This window comes from Oreochromis niloticus, linkage group LG2 (assembly GCF_001858045.2).
Source record: "Oreochromis niloticus isolate F11D_XX linkage group LG2, O_niloticus_UMD_NMBU, whole genome shotgun sequence".
Taxonomy (NCBI): Eukaryota; Metazoa; Chordata; class Actinopteri; order Cichliformes; family Cichlidae; genus Oreochromis; species Oreochromis niloticus.
This window is the reverse complement of record NC_031966.2, coordinates 5,779,114-5,798,373: the sequence shown is the minus strand read 5'-3', so window position 1 is coordinate 5,798,373 and position 19,260 is coordinate 5,779,114. Positions and strand designations below refer to the sequence as shown.

The 19,260-nt window shown below is 38.0% G+C and overlaps 1 long non-coding RNA gene across 1 annotated transcript; it reads left to right on the top strand.

Annotated features, from left to right (window-relative positions):
* The first annotated feature begins 13,721 nt into the window (after positions 1–13,721).
* Positions 13,722–18,776, top strand: LOC109203242 (uncharacterized). Its single transcript, XR_002063159.2, has 3 exons — positions 13,722–14,668; positions 15,039–15,144; positions 18,547–18,776. It is a non-coding gene; the product is annotated as an uncharacterized LOC109203242 (long non-coding RNA).
* Positions 18,777–19,260: the final 484 nt, after the last annotated feature.

Genomic DNA, 19,260 nt, shown 5'->3' with positions numbered 1-19,260 from the left:
CATTTTACCCTCAAAACGAAGCCATCGTTCTTCTCTTTCCAACAGCATGTCTTTCAAAGCTCAGAGATGTAAACCTTTAAAAGTGTGTGGATCCAAGTGTAGGGATTACACTTTAGTCATTCAGTGATTCAAAGAATATGAACTTTTAATATTCATTCAGGTGTTTTCTGACTCTAAATTTTCTGTTCTCATTTCTTAGGTTTTCCAAATTTTAATTTAAAAACTTTTCAGCTATTTTCCAACTTCTTCTGTGTGAACATCAGCTTTCAAAAGTTCTGCACTTTTGTTTTCAGTTTAATAAATCTGCATTTTCCAGCTCATTCAACATTTTTATTTTTAACTCAAAATTCAGCAATTAATTCATTTCAGTGCATACATTCAGATTCAAGCATTCACACTGCAGTTTCTTCAGAAAATGCACTTTCTAGTTAGTGTGAATGCTTTTAAAAGCATTCACAGTATTGTTGTTGTGATCTTTATTATCAGTGTGAATGCTTGTAAAAGCATTCACAGTATTGTTCTTCTAATCTTTATTATTAGTGTGAATGCTTGTAAAAGCATTCACAGTATTGTTGTTGTAATCTTTATTATTAGTGTGAATGCTTGTAAAAGCATTCACAGTATTGTTGTTGTAATCTTTATTATTATCATTATTATTATTATTATTATATCATATTCCGTACGTTTTTGTGCATCTATCTCCTTCAAAACCGTTCAACTTAGAAAAACCATTCAAACACCGTTAGATTCCTCTTCTTTAGGACATGACTGCTTCTATTTTTCTCATTTATAACATTTATATTTTTAAAATTATTCAACTTTTTTCAACAAAAATTTCCCATGTATTTCAATGGGGAGACCCTTCAAATCCTCATTCAACTTACTCATTTTCAAACTGTATCTACTTCAACATACGTTGACATAGAGCTACCATTCAAACTTTAAAACGAAGACAAGACATTCAACTATTCAACTTGTATTTATCTTTTCAATATCTGTTATACTTTTTCTTCAGTTCCAGTTTAAGTTTCATGATGTTTTTTCAGCCGTTTCAGAGTTTATAATGGGTGTGTATGGGACGGAATGTTGGGGCTAGAGTGAGACAGCTGAACTGCTAGAGTGAGAGGAGCGAAAAAATTAATCTTAAAATCTTTTTTAAAACTGCTGCTGTGTCCGCGGCGTTTGCTCTACAGGTATGATTTTACCCTCAAAACGTAGCCATCGCTGTCCTCTTTCATCCAATGTGTTTACTATTGTACTAGGTGTTATGGTTCTTTCATAAATGTCACCAAAGCACAGCCTCCTCCCTCCAACTCCTCCATAGACTCTAATGTTAAAATGGCTCAGAAGGTTCGTTTGAAAATCAGAAGAGCATGGTGTCTTTACACTGTCACCACGTCCATATAATAAACTCCACAGGCATGAAAACTGAGAATTAGGTAGACTGGACATTGCTGCCGCTCACGGTGAAAGAATTTCGTCAATAGGACCTGTACTTTTCATTTGGGAGCGATTTGTTTCGGCCTGACTTTTCTGTTCATTTTAAGCAGCAAAAGTGAGGTGCATGTCTGTGTGCGTGTGTACTGAGCCATTGGGTGCAGTTACTATAGCAACCAGGCTCACACCTGCCTGCCTAACGAGCTCTGTCTCTCACTGTGCCAAGATTCATCTTAAACATTTCTCTTTCAACTGCTGCTGTGTCCACAGTGTTTGCTCTACAGCCATCATTTTACCCTCAAAACGAAGCCATCGTTCTTCTCTTTCCAACAGCATGTCTTTCAAAGCTCAGAGATGTAAACCTTTAAAAGTGTGTGGATCCAAGTGTAGGGATTACACTTTAGTCATTCAGTGATTCAAAGAATATGAACTTTTAATATTCATTCAGGTGTTTTCTGACTCTAAATTTTCTGTTCTCATTTCTTAGGTTTTCCAAATTTTAATTTAAAAACTTTTCAGCTATTTTCCAACTTCTTCTGTGTGAACATCAGCTTTCAAAAGTTCTGCACTTTTGTTTTCAGTTTAATAAATCTGCATTTTCCAGCTCATTCAACATTTTTATTTTTAACTCAAAATTCAGCAATTAATTCATTTCAGTGCATACATTCAGATTCAAGCATTCACACTGCAGTTTCTTCAGAAAATGCACTTTCTAGTTATTATTATATATTCCGTACGTTTTTGTGCATCTATCTCCTTCAAAACCGTTCAACTTAGAAAAACCATTCAAACACTGTTAGATTCCTCTTCTTTTGGACACGACTGCTTCTATTTTTCTAATTTTTAACATTTATATTTTTAATTTTATTCAACTTTTTTCAACAAAAATTTCCCATGTATTTCAATGGGGAGACCCTTCAAATCCTCACTCAACTTACTCATTTTTAAACTCCTACTACTTCCACATACGTTGACATAGATCCACCATTCAAACTTTAAAACGAAGACAAGACATTCAACTATTCAACTTGTATTTATCTTTTCAATATCTATTATACTTTTTCTTCAGTTCCACTTTAAGTTTCATGATGATTTTTCAGCCGTTTCAGAGTTTATAATGGGTGTGTATGGGACGGAATGTTGGGGCTAGAGTGAGACAGCTCAACTGCCAGAGTGAGAGGAGCAAAAAAATAAATCTTAAAATATTTTTTAAAACTGCTGCTGTGTCAGCAGCGTTTGCTCTACAGACATCATTTTACCCTCAAAACGTCGCCATCGTTCTTCTCTTTCCAACACTGTGTCTTTCAAAGCTCAGAGATGTAAAGCTTTAAAACTGTGTGGATCCAAGTGGAGGGATCACATTTTAGTCATTCAGTGATTCAAAGAATATGAACTTTTAATATTCATTCAGATGTTTTCTGACTCTAAATTTTCTTTTCTCATTACTTAGGTTTTTCTAATTTACATTTAAAACATTTTCAGCTATTTTCCAACTTCTTCTCTGTGCTTGTCAGCTTTTAGCAGTTCAGCACTTTTGTTTTCAGGTGCAAATTTCTGTATTTTTCATCTCATTCAACATTTTTAACTTAAAATTCAGCAATTAATTCATTTCAGTGCATACATTCAGATTCAAGCATTCACACTGCAGTTTCTTCAGAAAATGCATTTTCTAGTTTTACTTATTTTAATATTGAAGAATAGCTACTTCTTTTCTACTTTTACAAGAAGTTGAAAATATTTTGCATTTATATTTTAAAGGAGTGTCTTCGTTTTCAAATGTATAAAAGTGAAAATCTTTCATTTTATAATTGCACTTGGCAAAACTTAAATGTCAAAAAAAAGAAACTCAACACTGAATCACATTCTGAATCTGAAAAAAATCCTCCTTCTGCTATCAATATTATGAACTCAGATTAGTGTCGAGCCACGTTTTGGCCATTTTTCACTCACAGCAAATGGGAAAATGTAAAGAACTTTTCATTTTAACAGGGAACCAGTACATTTTATTTTAATTGCTTTATGGGAATAAGTGTGTGTCAGCCTTGAAAACTGGATAGTGGAAAATATGCTCCAAAAGAACCAGAGACTATCATGGTTCTGAGTCTTCGACAATTTTTGACTCTGTTTGGGACTTTTGATCCACTTGGATTTGAGTTTAAAGTTTGTATTAGTTAATCATGAATTCAGTATTTCATTAGCGTTCTTGTTTTTGTGTTTGTTCCCCTTTGTGTCCAGTCTATCTCTGTCTTGTCTCCATGTCCTGTAATCAGTGCCCCCATGTTTTTTTACCTTTGGTCTGCCTTGTGTCCGTGTGTGTGTTAATTCCTGTTTTATTTTTATAGTCCCCTGTCTCATGTGAATGTTCTTTAGTTTGACTTCCTTTGTTTCGTTAGTCATGATTCACTTGAGCTGTGTTTCCATGTGTCTCCACTCACTTTAATTCCATAGTGTGTGTAATCTCCTTCTGTCTGGCCCTTCCTGCCATGTTTAGTTTTGTATTTGCCAAACTACAAAAACTAACACCATTTCATAAAAAAAACAAACCAAGAATCAAACGTGGAGGTTGTAGTGTGACGGTCTGGGGCTCCTTTGCTGCTTTAGGACCTAGATGACTTGATTGAAATGATGGAACTGTGAATTCTGCTCTTTACCAAAAATCTACAAGGAGAATGTCCAGCCAACAGTTCATTCCCTGAAGCTCAAGTACACTTGAGTTATGCAGCAGGATAATGATCTGAAACACACCAGCAAGTCCACTTCTGAATGGCTAAAAGAGAAAAGCAAAACAAAATGAAGGTTTGGGAGTGGCCTGGTCAAGGTGTAGACTCAAATCAGATAGGCATTGTTTGGTATGATCTTAAACCGACTGTTCATGCTGGAAAACATGGCTAAATTCTGCAACAATTCTGCAGAGAAGAGTGGGCCAAAATTCCTCCACAGGGATATGAAAGACTCATTACCCATTATCACAAACGCTTGACTGCAGTTCTTGCTGCCAAGGGTGGCACAACCAGTTATTACGTTTAGGATGCAATTACTTTTTCACATAGTGCATTGCGACATCAGTTTTATTGTGTTATTAACAAATAACAATAAAACTGATATCCTTCCAATGCTATCAATCTGTATTTAGCTGTGTTTTGTAATCTTGTACTAAGCCCACGTAAGCAATTTCTTTTTAAGACAGGCGTTTAATGTCTTTTTAATGACTTTGTGATGAATAACCTGGCTTCAAGAAGGGAAAAAAACAACATTCTGCGGTAATAATGGTTTAGATTTTGACATCCATGTGCTTTTCCCCAACAGCCACTAAATAGCCAGATATCTTAGTTCACTTATTTTGTCCTCTTCCTTGAGTGAAATGCAGAGTTAAAGTTGGTTAAGATGATTAGAAAAGTAAAAAGAATTGCCAGGCTAATTTGCAGCAGTCAAGGTGAGAAAAGTTGTGAAATGAGAGAAAGTTTACTCTACAGAGACACACAAAGAACAGAAGGGCAGGAAGGAAACCAAAGACGCTACTAAAGAAGCAAAAACTAAAGCAGACAGAGAGAAAGTTCAAAAACCACAACACAGAAAAAAGCAGACAGAGGAGGAACAAGCAGTGACAAAGATGAAAACAACAACCAGAAAACAAGACAAGGCACTTTGACATCTGCCAGCTGTCCTCACTTCCACCTCACACACCTCCCAAAACTCAACTTGAGCTGAGAAACATGTAGTTAAATGCTCAGGTCTCAGCTGGATAGGTAACCTTGATGAGCAACATATTTCTCACCATGGCCTATGTAAGTCAGCATCACATCAAAGATCAAAGTAGTTTAAATTAATGGCTGCCAACTTTGTGACGTAGAGGTTATTTGGCCTTAATTTCACTGACCTTTTACAGCCACTTGTTGCAATGTAGCAACAAGTGGCTGTAAAAAAACATTTACTTAGACTCATTGAAAATGAATTCAACATTGGCTAGTAATGGTTCTTCTTTTAGAATGAGACCTTGTATTAGGAAGTAACTGTGAAGTGGTTATACACTTTTACAATTTTCAACGAATGGCTTGCTCTCAGCCCACCTTTTTGACACGTCTTAAGGGTAAAAAAAAGCATCATTCTTCACATGGATTCTATGGATCAATACACTGCATTTTCATGCGTTTCCATTAATAACTTATTTTCTGACAAAGACGTTTAGCAAAATGTATTCTATTCTTTTTATGTAACTTGTTTGTCTTCTATCATCAAGCTTCTTAGTTTTATAAAACTTGAACTTTCTAGGAGGTTAAAAGGACATCTGGTGATAGTACATCACATACAGTATAGGTCTTCTGTTACATATAAGTTATATATATATATATATATATATATATATATATATACATATATATATATATATATATATATATATAAGCTTCCCTCCGTCCTTATCATTATCCTGGGGCTTGAATCTGCCCTTTCATCTCGGAACAATTGTTCTGTTTTGACAGACTGGAAAGAGCTGAAGGCTCAGACCTCCAGCTTAAATTAGTTTCCCCTGACATCCAAGATGAGGGGAGGAAGACAGAGAGAGAGCATCTTAGCAAGGAGACTGTTGAAACTAAGGGAGAAAGATCACGGCTTCAGATTGTTGCTCTGTGAGATCTACTTTTGTGGGCAGGAGGGAGAAAGGACGGTATGCATGTGGGACAAAGAAAGGAAGGATAGGTATATATATTGATTGAAAGAGCAAGATGAAAGAAGGGAAATGAAGAAGAAAAGAGGAAAAGTCCAAAATTATCTAACTACTGATGTGTATACCTGAATAGCAAATGTGGAGAAGGAGCCAGAGGATAGTGGGATAACTTTGCTCTGAATGACCTTGCTCAACATGAACATTGCGCTCATGGGGAAAGATCCTAAGAAAAAAAGGTTTTAAATGGTTGCTGTACCTGAAAAGAAGTTGTGTTTTGCTCACTATCTTCAGTGTTGCAACTCCTCCCAAAGATAGGAGATTTAAGATTTTTGGACTAATTCTACCTGTGATGACCTCAAGACCGTTTTGCAGTGAGGCAACAGCACTAACCCCTCAGCCACCACCTCTATAATGATTATATAGGCCAAAGACAAATCAAAACTCCATCAGGGAGACAGCAGAGACGACTGGCAATAGAAAACTGCGGGACTAAAGAATTTCCTTGAATACTCAGAAACCCAAAAAACGATTTAAAAAGAGTTATTGAAAAAACTTCTATTGAAGGTTTTTTGTGTGAGGTAAGTTTTAAATGGACTGGTTCTTATACAGCGCTTTTTTACTCTAACTGAGCACTCAACATATGCTGGCATTAGGTATTTTCTGTTCTGCAGCAGTTTGCCCTCTAGTGGTTGTTTTTGTGTATTTTTTACTCTACAAGATCTAGCCAGAGGCAGTTTCACCTCTGTTAATCTGTTGCCATCCATGCCTTCACAAGTTGATAAACGGCATCATCTGTAAGTAATATTGTTTGTTATCACTGAGACGACTTCTGTGCATTATTATTTGTTGTGAAGGCGTGATATAGTTTGTAGTTTGAATTTAATTTGAATGCATGTATACCCTAAGCTAGTAAGGTTAAGCTAGCTCATATGCCATGTCGTTTCTTTAACATTTTGATCATGAGCATGATTTCATTTGATGTTTTATTCGGGCACTGACTAAGCAGATAAATATTTAGCTCATATTTTTGAATATGTGACTTACTGGTGTGTTTGTTATATTGTATATTGATGCAACATTTTTATTGGTTTATTTCTGGTTTTGTCAACAGTTTCACACTTTTTCCTTATTAAATCATCCAACTCAACACATCGGCCTGTTCCTTGGATTTTGATTAGGAGAGTGTTTAGCTGTCTGTACAGCTGAGTCTACGTTCACGAGGACAACACTTAGTGAGGACAGAACACAACATGCTTTATACAACCTGCATCTTTCACCCACTCAGTGGGTGCTTTTTTATGCTTAAGTTTTCTAACATTCACACTCCAATGGATGTATTTTACCCAATGATATTTGGCATAATTTATGGCATCTGGCAACCCACCAACCTTCCAATAAGTAGATATCCTGCTCTACTACTTGAGCTACAGATACTCACAACATTTTTAGAGTCCTACTTGTGGATCAATCCAAAATTTTCTCACCAGTGAGGGAACTGGATTTTTGCACTGTACATGGCTATAGAATGTCTTTTTGTCTTCTGTCTGATCTCCTCTGTTTAAGGTATTATTTCCACCTCCCAGAAAGTTGGCAGTTTGAAAACAAACTTTCTACAAATCTTGTAGATTAGGTACCTAACCAGCCTAGACCTCTAAAGATGTGTTGACTATAAGCAGCTTTAGCTTTATATGACTTTAAACTCTCATTTAGCATACAGGTATAACCAAAATTCCAGAAAAGGAAAGAATTTACTGAATGGAAATGTTTATTTCATCAGATGATTTCTTCTTATAAAATCAGGACAGCGGCCATCAAGAGAAAAGTTTATAACATAACTTAAATGGGAAAGCTGGTTTACATTAATTTTAATAGGTGATGTGTGTATTGTTTCGTGCTTGTAGAGTTGTCTGACTAGAAAACCAGGAAAGTATGAACACCAGAAAATCTGTGAGAGAAAGTCCAATATTGCAGGATCAATGCAACTTTTCTCTTTGTTCTTTTCAATTTTTTATGTAATATTGGTTTTTATATTTATAAAAGCATTATTGTATTTGTGAACACAGAGATCATGGATATGTTGCTTTAACAATGAGAAATGCATAGGGGCCGTTAACAAACAGTGATTAAGTGTATGTTGTTATGTCTCTTGGTGTTAGACCTGCAATAAAATGACAACCTGCAGGGTGTACTCTCCCTCCCAACCTATGAAAACTGGGATAGGCTCCAGCCCCCTGTGACTGTGGTTGTGCTGGATTGGGAGGGAGGGAGGGAGGGAGAGATGGATGGATGGATGGATGGAATTCAATCAGCAGTAGGCTAAGGCATATGCAGACTAAGCACCTGATTAGGGCCCTCGCGAGCCCAGGGATTCCTCAAGAGCACTCGAAAGTTCCACAAGGCAGGCTAACAGATAAGCTTTAGATTTGCTGTGCTGTATCAGTAACAGCCACAGAGACCAAAGCAAAATATTTTGCTAAATGTTAATTAAATTAGTAGAATTAGGTTGTCAGACTGTTATTTCTGTCGAAAGTGTCACAGAAGGGTCATGTTCATCGACACTGTAATACTGTAAGTAGATCCAGATAAGTATGTTTCAGGAAAGGATGTATTCCTCTGGGGAGGAAAGGGAAAAAAATAAAATGGAGAAACAAAAACATAAAGGTATAATGTTACATAGCAATCCATTCATTTTCTTCCACTTATCTAATTCACGTTTGTAGGAGGGGTCAGATCCAAGCTGCCATAGGACAAGAGGCAGCGTAGACCCTGGACAGGACGCCAATCTATCACAGGGCTAACACAGACAGACAATCATTTACACCTACATGAAATTTAGAATCACAAATGAAGCTAACTCCACTTCTTGCCTTTGGAATGTGGGGAGAAGTCGGAGAGTCCACTGACAGTTTATTCATATTTATCACTCCTTTCTCTGAAATACAGTGAGCAAGTTAGAAGCCCGGACACCAGACAGTAAACTCAGCTTTGACAATCATATTAATAAGGTCACCACTACTATTTTCTGTCACTTAAACAATATATCAAATGTTAGAAAATTCTTATCTCAAACTGTGTCTGAGAAACTGGTCCACGCATTCATATGAAGCGGATTAGAAAATGGCAAGGCTGTATTTGCATGATTATACAGTCTATTAATAGGACAACTTCACCTCAAGAATCCCTACATGTGCCTGGAGATTTGACCACATTACTCCAGTGCTGAAGTCATACATTCATTGGATCCTAGTTCAATACAGAATCACCTTTAAAATGATTTTATTAGTTCATAAAGCTCTCAGTGGATTGGCCGCTACATACATCTTTGACTTGCTTAGAGTCTAAGCAAGCAAGACATCTCAGGATCTAAGTATACAAAACGTGTTTTCAGTTACTGCGGCAGGACTTTGGAAGTGAGAATGGGACAATAGGCACTATGACTGGTAAGGGGAAAGAGCTGACTGATATGATGGAAAGAAGGAAGGTACACAATAACTACATTATGTGAGCAGGAGGCCAAATGGAAGGAAAGTAAGAATGAATGGCTGGAAATGGTGAAGACATAATTCAAGAACAGGGAGGAATATAGGGTGATGTAAAAGAGTGGAGGAATATGCAAACATGCACAAGTGGCAATCTGAAAGAGATAGGAGACTAGAAGGTATCTGGGGATACCTGTGTCAGGTAGGTTCAGCTAGCTCTTTTGCCGTTAATAACTAAAATAATTATTCAAAAACTGGATTTACTTGGATTATCTTTGTCAAATATTGTCAAATATTATAATGATGATGTGAAACATGTAAATCTGACAAAAAAAGAGAAAGAAATCTGAAAGGGAGCAAATACATTTTGTCTATTGTTCCTTCAGATCCTCGCAATGTTCATCCAGTGTTTAGCTTACACATTTCACATGCGAACTGAAGCCTCTAGCTGACTTAACCTAGTACTGCTGTCTTCAGCTGCTTGCTCAATGCTCTCGTAACGTTACCTTGTGCATCGACTTTGTGCTCAAGTGGTTCAGTTGAGTTCTTGAACTCTTGTATCATGGGTATTTTTGAACAGCGTGTCAGTTTTCCCAGATATATTGTTCTTGGAAGAGTCCATGAAGCCTGAAGCAGCATGTCTGAACTAGGTGCAGCCATATAGGCAGAAATCTGTGCCATCAGAAACTGAATTTGAATAAGTTAAATTTGAATTTGAATTGCTCGGATTGAATCTGAATTGATTGAATCTGAATTGTAACTTGATTAAATGCTTTTAAAAACTGAATATGAATTAGCCTAATTTGAAATTCAATTTATTGGTTTGAAAATGATCATCACTAAATTGAAATTGAATTTTATATATTGAAAATGAATTCATTTGCTTTGAAACTGTATTTTATCCTTTAAAAATTCAGCTCTCGAATAATTTCAGATTCACTTCTCACCATTCACTTTCAGTTCTACAATTCAATTTCAGTTCCAAAATTCAGTTTTTTGGGACTTACATCCGGTTCTGGTTCAAGAGTAATGAGCGCAGATTAATAGAACTACGTTTTACTAGCGGCCCGAAAGTGTTACTGACGGGAATCTACAGCGTCTTGAGCTGAATTAAGACTTCAGAAGTCATTCGTCATGTCGCATGACCAGCGGATAAACTCTCAGGTTGGTAATAAATGTATTACATGTATAATAACAAGCGTCATGTTAGCAAATGATAGCCGTACAGTAACTTTTATGCTTATTGTAGCTGTTAGCTAAAAATGCTAATTTAGCGTAGTTTGCCCTGGATTCAGCTTTGACAAACAAATATGATCAACTGTTTCTCGTAGAATTCCAAAGTTGTCATCTTAGACCCTCTCAGAGCCCTGTATGCTTGCAGAGACCCCTACAGTAGGGAAACATGCAAAACAGTGTCCAAACCTTTGTATTTTAGCTTTATTTATGTCTTACACAGCATCCCAACTCTTTAGCTAACTTAATAACTTTAGCTAAAGTGAATAGTTAGTCTAATTCATTAGTGCAGCATTACTGGATCACCTCTGCTTGAAGTGATATAATATGATATACAACTATCACTGAAACAGCAAACTTTGTAAATAAACAAACAACACTTCTCATTCTCTAAACGTTTGGCCACAGCTGTAGATTACACTATCAGTGCTTGTTCACTCTTGACAATAATTACATTTCTAAATTCTCTTTGTGCATTTACAGGTAAACAATATCTAATATTTTATCTAAATGACTGCTTTGTCTTTGAAAAGCTGAAGAGCCTGAGGCCGGTGACAGTCCAGTTCTACTCTAAGTACATCCTTATGGTGGCTCACAGGACAAGGCCACCTTCCTGTCCTGCCAGAAGAGAAGAGAAACTTCAGAGTCTTCATGCAGTTCAACCACACCTGTCATATTCCATATGACAGGGGTCTCAAACTCCAGTCCTCGAGGGCCGGTGTCATGCAACTTTTCCATGTGTCCCTGGTGCAACACACCTGAATACAATTAGTAGGTCATTAGCAAGAGTATAGAACTTGACTGCATGCTGAGGTGGCAACCTCTAACCCTACCTACTCAAGTAAATTTAAGTAAATATATGTATTTGGAAACATATACTTCTAAAACTACTTTTATTGCACCATGTTCATTCACTCATGAGCTGCTGTAACATGAATCAAATGGCTGAATTGCCATTTGAATTGCCAGCATGCAGTCAAGTTCTATAGTCTTGCTAATGACCTACTAGGTGTGTTGCAACAGGGACACATGGAAAAGTTGCAGGACAGCGGCCCTCGAGGACTGGAGTTTGAGACCCCTGCCGTATGGTGTTCATGCAGTTTTCTACCCCACAGTTACAGCATGTCTGACTGCCTGTTCAGCATATGCAAAAATATATGATGAGTTTAAGCATGTGATGACAAAGGCCTTCCATTGTGGTGTTTGTCATCACATGTCACAGACATCTGGATGATCATTTGGAATAAACAAAAAACTAAAAACTTGTTACTTCATCTTTTATCTTTATTATTATTATTGTTCTTATTTTACATTTTTCATTGTTAGGCATTAGGTTTATTTGTAGTAGTCCTTTCCAACTTCTTTCCCTCTTCCATGTTACTGTGTCAGCTTGTCAGCATCTATTTGGGGTTGGGAGTGGAACAGAAAGTAAGGAAATCCAAAGTGCCATTAAAACCAGGAGAGGTTCTTATATTTCAGAAGAAGGGATTAATTCAAAAGTAATGACCTCAATGCCATATTTTATTTAGGAATCCTAGAGAGCACTTTGCAAAATAACACATTCTTATAATTTCACCCTCAGATGAGCCAAGCTACGACTGTCAGGGCAGGTGATGTAGGTAGGCACAAGGCACAAGAGGGATCAATGGCAAGGCGTACAGTTTCAGTATCTTCAGTCTTCAGTGGACACTCCATTTCTGGCACAAAACACCTGTAAAAGATGGTCGATTTAGGAGGTGATCCGACAACTTCAGCCTGTCAAACATAGCAATGGAGTAGCATGTTAAAAAAAAACCTAATTAAGCATGCACTCAGTACCCTAAGAATTATTATGGTAGTTAAACACAGTGATAGTCACATATCATATCACTTCAAACGGAGGTGATCCAGTAATGCTGCACTAATGAATTAGACTAACTATTCACTTTAGCTAAAGTTATTAAGTTAGCTAAAGAGTTGGGATGCTGTGTAAGACATAAATAAAGCTAAAATACAAAGGTTTGGACACTGTTTTGCATGTTTCCCTACTGTAGGGGTCTCTGCAAGCATACAGGGCTCTGAGAGGGTACAAGATGACAACTTTGGAATTCTACTAGAAACAGTCGATCATATTTGTTTGTCAAAGCTGAATCCAGGGCAAACTACGCTAAATTAGCATTTTTAGCTAACAGCTACAATAAGCATAAAAGTTACTGCTTGTTATTATACATGTAATACATTTATTACCAACCTGAGAGTTTATCCGCTGGTCATGCGACATGACGAATGACTTCTGAAGTCTTAATTCAGCTCAAGACGCTGTAGATTCCCGTCAGTAACACTTTCGGTCCGCTAGTAAAACGTAGTTCTATTAATCTGCGCTCATTACTCTTGAACCGGAACCGGATGTAAGTCCCAAAAAACTGAATTTTGGAACTGAAATTGAATTGTAGAACTGAAACTAAATGGTGGGAAGTGAATCTGAAATTATTCGAGAGCTAAATTTTTAAAGAATAAAATACAGTTTCAAAGCAAATGAATTCATTTTCAATATATAAAATTCAATTTCAATTTAGTGATGATCATTTTCAAACCAATGAATTGAATTTCAAATTAGGCTAATTCATATTCAGTTTTTAAAAGCACTTATTCAAGTTATAATTCAGATTCAATCGGAGCAATTCAAATTCAAATTTAACTTATATTCAGTTTCTGATGGCACAGATTTCTGCCCATACAGCCAGCTCAACTCATTGCAGCACATTGTGGGCTCCTAAAGGATACTTGTTTAACACTGGAGTTTGACATTTTCAGTCAAAAAAGGACAGAAAAGGAAATAAGGCGAACTAAAAAAAACCAAAAAAAACAATGCACATAGACTTACTGTGGGTTGCTCCAAGAGCAACCCACAGTAAATCTGTTCACTACCATGCTCCATAGTGCCCCAAGAGTCACCCATTATCACAAATTTCCCCTGATGCTTTAATGTTCTGTTTTCAAAATATAAAAACTAAATATATGAATAAATTTTAGGGTTTCATACAGACAGTAATTGGTTTCATCTAGTACAACATACAATGTTTAAAAGTAATCATCCATACATTTTGTTCCACATATTCAGTTCAGGGTCGCAGAAACATACCTCAGCTATCATAGGGTGGGAGGCAGAGTACACCATGGTAAACTGTCCAGAGATACAAAGAGCATTCATGCTCACACCAATTGTTGATTATCATTTTCAAGCTACTTTCAGCTTCTGTTATGGGATGGCTTATTGTAGAATTATGGTGCAGCACCTGGATTAGAGGATTAATACAGAGAAGTATTTTTGAGAAGTAGTTGTACACAGAAGGTTGTGAACAGCTCTGAAAATGAAAAAAAAGGACCTAAAGCTGCTCCCAGTGAGGAATTCAAATCACACAGCATTTTATTTTACACAGGTTTAGATACTAAAACTACTTGTCAAGGCTAAAATGTGCACTACCAGCCCATCAGTTTTTTTGCCATATAGTACATAACAGACTGCCAAAGGACACCTTGTGTGTGCATGTGACATGCCAGCAGATTTGACAAAACAGCATTATCTTGGGAATGAGAACAGCACTGGAGCTTCTAATTATTGGATGACTCGCATTACCTCCTGAGCCACAGCCACCCCAGAGCACTGCCAGCATGAATATGGGATAAAAGCTCCAATTAGTGTCCCTGGAGAAGTTAGTGCAGCTAATGGAATCTCAGTCACTGCAACTTGATCTTAAAAATGCAAAACTAGCTTTCCAGGTCAGATATCTGCCTTGGGAAAACAGAACAGCTCATAAATGTTTAGCCTCATGAAAAACATTGGCCCTCATCTGCAGTGGACATGGCGGGAGGAAAGGTAAGTGATGTAACAACTTCCAATAACCGTTGGGGCTTTAAAAATTCTCAGAAATGTACAACATCAGCCAAAAGTGGTTGAGATACCTCATCTATCCATCTATTATTATCATGACTATGATGAGTTTGTGGTATGGTTTTGATTGTTGTGACTTGATGGACGGATTTTTTTTATATATTTCAATAGATTATTATTATTATTATTATTATTATTATTATTATTATTATTATTATTATTATCATTATTATTATCATAAGCCCAAAAGATTCCTTGCTGCTACTTGTGTCCAGGTGCAATTTATTACCTCTTTACCTACTGCCTGACAATACTTGAGGCCCACACATATAAAGCGTTAGAATCACTGTCACAGGTAGAACTCTGCTGGGTGCACTTGCTCCACCCGGAGGCCATCTGTTGATCAGCACCTTCACCAGACCCATGACTGCCCACCCACAAAGCCATTATGGGTTTTTCCGGTGAGTAACAACCCCACTGGGGAATACTGACACAGGCCCCTACACAGCAAACACCCTGACCCATTGTTCAGATGTCTTTTTTATTCTCTCTTTTTTTTCCTCAGAGAATGTGTTATAAAGCCAATTTTCTCCTTTCCCAGGTCCCTCACAGATCATAAAAGCCAAACACAACTCAATCCCATTGTGCCACTTTACAACAGCTAAAGCAAAAAAGAATTGGAAAGACCATATAACTACCATTTATCAGACCCACTGATAAGAAAGTACAGTTGTTAGCAAATGCTCTAAGGAGTACAGCAGCAGGGAAATTAGGTTCTCCTGTATTGAGCACATACAATGAAAGGCTGACAGTGGAAAACAAGGCTCCCTCGAAAAACTGTGACTCCTAACCAGTGTGAGATGATCTGAATGTGCCTTAACCTCGAGATAAATTTGTATATGGGGTTGAAAGCTCACTCAACAAGTTTCAAGAACTTCTCAGTGGGAGACAGCAGGGGAAGGTACTGGCAGCCTGTCATAATTTGAGCAGCGTATTATGACAGGCTCAAACCGCAAGTGCCTGTCAATCAATGTCACTTCCCTTGTTAGTAAGTCATTATTTCATGATAGCACTGACGTTATTCTATAATATCATAATCACCAAAGTGAACTATAATGCAAACATACTCTGCAGTGGCCTCTTTTGTTAGCAGAAATTATTTCCAATAATCTCCAATAAATTTAGGAAGGACTAATGCTCCCTTTAGAGGTCACCACAGCAGATCATCTGCCTACAGCTAACCCTTTCTCCAGCATCTTCATCTGTCACACTGACCTTCTTCATGCCCTCCTTCACTGTATCCATCAATTTCTTTTCTTTCTCTTTCTCTCCCGCTTGCCGTGTGCCTGGCTGTCCTTGCACCTTGCCTCTCTAACTTTGCCTAAAAAACCAAATAACCTGAGCTGTCCCTCTGATGTACTAATTTCTAATCGTGTCAATCCTGGTCACTCCTGATGGAAATCTTAATATATTTAACTCTGCCACCACTTGTTTTTTTATTATTGCTACTGTCTCCAAAATATACATTGCAGGGCGGCTTGCTATTATCTCATAAACCTTCCCTTTAACTCTTGTGCCATCTTTTTTTGTCACAAATCACAGCTGACACTTGTCTCCACCCACTCTAGCATGCCTACACTCTCTCTCTCTTCTTCACCTCTCTTCTCAGCCTAGCTTCAGTCCATCTGCATATCACCCTCGTTCTTCTCTATTGCTCAGGGTTCTTCTCACTCACTAAGATTCCTTTAAACAAATGTCTACTTCCCTGTCTCCTACACACCTCCACCTCTATCTTTGCTCAACACCTAGCCTCCCAGTACTCCTATCTACTTTCTTCATCTCCTGGGCTATCCCACTCTTTGCCAACCTCTTCCACTGAATACTTCCGTGTACTTCCTTATTCCACTTTGAAGTGTCCTTGTCCTTTTTCCTCTGTCCAGATGATATACCAAACACCTTATTGGCAGTTTGCCTTAGTACTATAGCTGTAGTGCTGTTTTTTAGTCATTTTATAACTTCCCTACTACCCAGAGCCTGTCTCAACTTCTCCCTCAGTAAAAAATTCTTCCTTTTTCAATTTCCACCATTTAATCCTTGCCTTTGACTTCACTCACTTCCTCATCTTAATCTTCAAAGTCATCCTACAGACTACCATCCAATGCTGCCTAGCTATATTCTCCACTACCACAACTGCCTTGCATTCTCCTATCACTTTCAGACTGAACCTTCTGCATAAGCTATCGTCTGTGTGCTCCTTCCTGCACATTTATACATCACCCTATGTTCCTCCCTCTTCTTAAAATATGTGTTCACCACAGCCACTTCCACTCCACAACCATCTGCCATTATGCACCTCTCTCCTTAACACAATACCTACCCAACACCTCATCACCTCTGTTCCCTTCAAATACTTGTTCACTGAAGTCTGCTCCAATCACAGTCTCCTCCTTAGTGACGCTGCATGACTTTATCTAACTACTGCTTTCTCTTCTAACTGAAAATCAACCTGCGGGGCATACACACTTACAAAATGTAATTCTCACCCCTTTGATTTCCAGCTTCGGCTCTTTTTGGACAGTCTCCGACCCTTTCAAGATTACCCCCACTCCCTTTCTCATCCTATCTATACCATCTAAACTGTGGTAGAACATTTAGAATCCACCTCCAATGCAGACTGTTACATGGGGAAACCTTTTGAATACAAGCGTGCTGATCCACACAGGTGTGCACGGGTGTTCACTGTTCGTAGACATAAACTACACTTTTCTTGGCTGCTACTTCAAAGCACATTGTGCGCTGTCGGTCCTGCGTGCTGCACAACAACATTCAATATTTAGTATTTACTGCTGTTTACTCTTAGCTAGATTAATGCGATGGTCTTGTGTTTAGTATGTTGCTTTGGGGTTTTTTTTGCTTGTTTTCTCTTCTTTTTCTCTCAACAGGTGATCCAGGAGATTTTTTTTTGTCTTTCTCTTTTTAAGTGCCCTTTTTCACTGTCCCTCTTCCCTTCTGTTTTTCTTTTCCTTCCTCGCTTTCTTTCTCCCTTTTCCTATCCCCCAGTCATGTCTGTTCCGTCTGTAACAACTGAAAATAAAATAAAATAAATAATAACAACAAAGGTCGATCAAATGGACCAATACGGCAAGGCCTCGATGATCCATTTGGCAAAATAAATCCGTTGGGTATCCTTGTTGGTCTTCAGACAGCAATTCTGATGGCTAAAGAACCAAATGGGACAGGCAAAAAAAAAGAAAAAAGAATCCACCTCCTGGCCTTGATTCATTTCTACCTGGTCCCTACCTTGCCCTTATCAGCCAACCAGCTAATGCAAAAAACAGAAAAACAACGCGAGGTGAAACAAGGGAAAAACTAAACTGAAACCTAAACTGGGAAAAATAAAAACTAACTATGAAAACAATGACGAGAGACGAGAACATAAAACTGAACAGGAACATGCAACAACGTAACTATGAAATACAGTGGTCCCTCGCTATAACGCGGTTCACCTTTCGCAGCCTCGCTGTTTTGCAGATTTTTTTTTTTGTGCAATTTTGTGTGCTTTTTTTATTTTTTTATTTTTTTTACAGCGCATTGTGTTCTGTGTCTTGATTGGCTGTAGACCATTGTCAAACAATCTCCTCGGTGCCGTGTCTCCTGTCCAGTACAAAATGCTTTCAGCTTGTCAAATTTACATAAAACTTCGCAGTGCGACTCTGAAGTGCTGTACTGTATTGTGGCGTGGGTGTGGTCTCTGGCCGGCTGTAGAGGAGGAGTGACGCAGTGAGCTCTCGGGGCGGTGCAGGGGCGGGGTGAACAGGTGTGCTGGGATGTCAGTGTGATTATGTCTCTTTATATGTTCACAGTGACAGTCAGAGGGGCAGAGAGCGGACGCAACAGCAGAACGGGAGTGTCTGTGTCCCAGTGAAAACAAAAACCACAGTGTAACCACATTCGAAAATAAAGTAGAGCTGTCATTACGTCCATGTCCTGTCTATGCTTAACGAGTCCAACGTTGCATGTATGTTTGCAAGTTTTCTCCCACTTTTTTGGAAAAGTGTGAAAATGTTCATGCTTGTCTAAGAAAAGTGTATAAAGTGTGTAGTGAGGGGTTTTACAGCCTTAAAACATCTATAATAATTGTAAAAAATAAGGCTGGCTGCTTCGCGGATTTCACCTATCGCGGGTTATTTTTAGAACATAACTCCAGCGATAAACAAGGGACCACTGTAATCCAAACATGAATCTGAACAGTGAGAAGCAAAAACTCTGTGACTTGACACACATGCATACAGACAACCCAACAAAGAACAGGAGACAGAGGACTTAAATACATAGGAGGGTAATGAGGGATGTGGAAACACCTGGGGAGACACAGCTGACACAAATGATCATGACGCCACAGGGAAAAGTAAAACTAAACACACTGAACATGGAAACAGCAGACTCTTCAAAATAAAACAGGAAACATGGAGAGACGTAGACATGACAACACAAGCTTGACAATTAGAACGTGAACACGGGGAGAAACTAACGCACATGCATTACTGAAAAGTAAAACACTGAGGACAAGACAAACT